This window comes from Lucilia cuprina, chromosome 5 (assembly GCF_022045245.1).
Source record: "Lucilia cuprina isolate Lc7/37 chromosome 5, ASM2204524v1, whole genome shotgun sequence".
Lineage (NCBI taxonomy): Eukaryota > Metazoa > Arthropoda > Insecta > Diptera > Calliphoridae > Lucilia > Lucilia cuprina.
Genome location: NC_060953.1, coordinates 62,189,783 through 62,192,139, shown reverse-complemented (window position 1 = coordinate 62,192,139; position 2,357 = coordinate 62,189,783). Strand labels below are relative to the sequence as shown.

At 23.0% G+C, this 2,357-nt stretch overlaps 1 protein-coding gene across 1 annotated transcript in view; it reads left to right on the top strand.

The window, feature by feature from the left end:
* LOC111680493 overlaps window positions 1–2,357 on the top strand; it is a 52,445-nt gene that overhangs the window by 49,146 nt on the left and 942 nt on the right. The gene's annotated exons all lie outside the window — the stretch shown is intronic.

Below are 2,357 nucleotides of genomic sequence, written 5' to 3'. Positions count from 1 at the left end.
GCGTCCAATTTACATCTATTTCGATGTAGTATTACACTTACCTGTTTTAACGCATAAATATATTTCTGCAGATTTAACTTCAACGTCATCAAGGCCCCCCAAATGAAGTATAACTTCGCCAATAGGTGTTACTAGAGGCCATCCTTGACACCAAATTAAAGCCTACAAATAAACAACAAAAAACAATTTGGCAGATAAGTATTTTATTATTATACATATTTTTGTTTATAATAAAAAATTGCAAAATATGTAATAGAATGCAAGTTTTTTAGTTAACAAATTTTATGCCACATCATACAAGTTAATACGACGAGTTAGATTAAAAATAAATTACATTTGAAAAACATTTTTATGGCATCAATATAAAACTGCAGGTGGCAGTTATTTAGAAGATTTTGAATTTTATATTTTTTTAAGATAAATTTCAACAAAATTTATAAATTTAGTAGTTTTTTACTGAGGCCACCCAAACTTAATTCATTTGTTGTTTTCAACAATAAAATTTATTCAAATGGAAAACATTTTTTTTATTTCTGGGGGAAAAAAGAAAAGACCCCACCTATTTTCCCCACATGTTACGCTTGATTGGTCATTTATTGTGCCAAATTTAATAGTTTTTACGATTTTTTCAAGCTTTCCACTGTGTAACTTAATTGTTTTCACAGAGTTTGTTCTTTGTCATGGCCATCTATTCAAAAACGGTGTCGTTTTTATATCACATTTTAATGGTCGTGATATCATTTATAGATATTTATCTTAGCCTTAACCCGTTAGGGCGCCATGTTTGCTTGCAAATAATGATTTTTTAATGATAGATACAGCAACCGTAAAAAAAATTAAATTTTAATTATCGTAACTGAGAAAACTTGATTTATCAATGTTAATTAAATGTGTTTGTTTATGGTGATCTAAGTTGTCTTAGGAATGTTGTTACACGATAATCATGCTATTATGAGTAGCGGTTTACTTAAGTTTTTGACAATATTTCCCTCTCATGTGTAAATGACATTAACATAAAAATATTAAACTTTGAACTTAAATTTCCCACTCATTAATATTTACGATACAAATTATTAACTGCTATGACATTCAATTTAAAAATATGAATTACAAATCATTAATTTATCAATATTATTGTTCAGAACTTTGTATTGAATTTCATTAATTTATCAATATTATTGTTCACAACTTTGTATTGAATTTGATTGACACCAAATCCTATGACACAATCATTTACATGAATAAAGTTTAAAAAATTAATATTTTTTCGCAAAAAATTATAATAACTTTAAATAATAAAATCCAACAATTAACAAAACCTTCAACACAAGTTTAAAAAGTACATAATGTTATTTCTTAAAAAAAAAATAATAAAATAAAAATAACTGTAAATCAATAGTATTTAAAAATTTGACAGATTTAGGACATACAAACACTAACGAGAATGTGAACATGTAATCGAAAAAAAGTCCAAAGCTTACATGTTCGTTTTTCAGAATGTTTGACAGGCTGAACTAAAAAAACACACAACTTTTAGAAACAAATGTTTATTTGTTCTGTTTTATTATTTTAAAAAGTTGTACAACAAAATAGAATGGTTTTAAATAAGGTTATATTTATATATATTTTTTTTTTAGCCAAGATAAGGGATGCCAATGCCAAAAAAGACTTTAAAAAATCAATTTAAATAAAATCCATAAATTGTCTCTTGAATAGAAAATTTCCTGAACTTTTCTCCTTATAGAATATATAATAAATATACAAATTTATTTTTATAGAAAATTTTCCAGCAATTTTCTTTTTATAGAAAACTTTTTTTGATACATTTTCTTTCTATATAATATTTTCGATAAATTTACTTTTTATAGAAAATTTTCGATAAATTTACATTTCATAGAAAATTTTCTTAATTTTCTTAAAGTTCTTAGTTTATAGAAAATATCGTATATTTTCTAATTTTCTTTTTATAGAAACTTTTCAAAAAATTTCCTTTTATTTTAGAAAATTTTCGATAAATCTTCTTTTTATAGAAAATTTTCGATAAATCTTCTTTTTATAGAAAATTTTCGATAAATCTTCTTTTTATAGAAAATTTTCAATAAATCTTCTTTTTATAGAAAATTTTCGATAAATCTTCTTTTTATAGAAAATTTTCGATAAATCTTCTTTTTATAGAAAATTTTCGATAAATCTTCTTTTTATAGAAAATTTTCGATAAATAAATTTTCTTTTTATAGAAAATTTTCGATAAATAAATTTTCTTTTTATAGAAAATTTTCGATAAATCTTCTTTTTATAGAAAATTTTCGATAAATCTTCTTTTTATAGAAAATTTTCGATAAATCTTCTTTTTATAG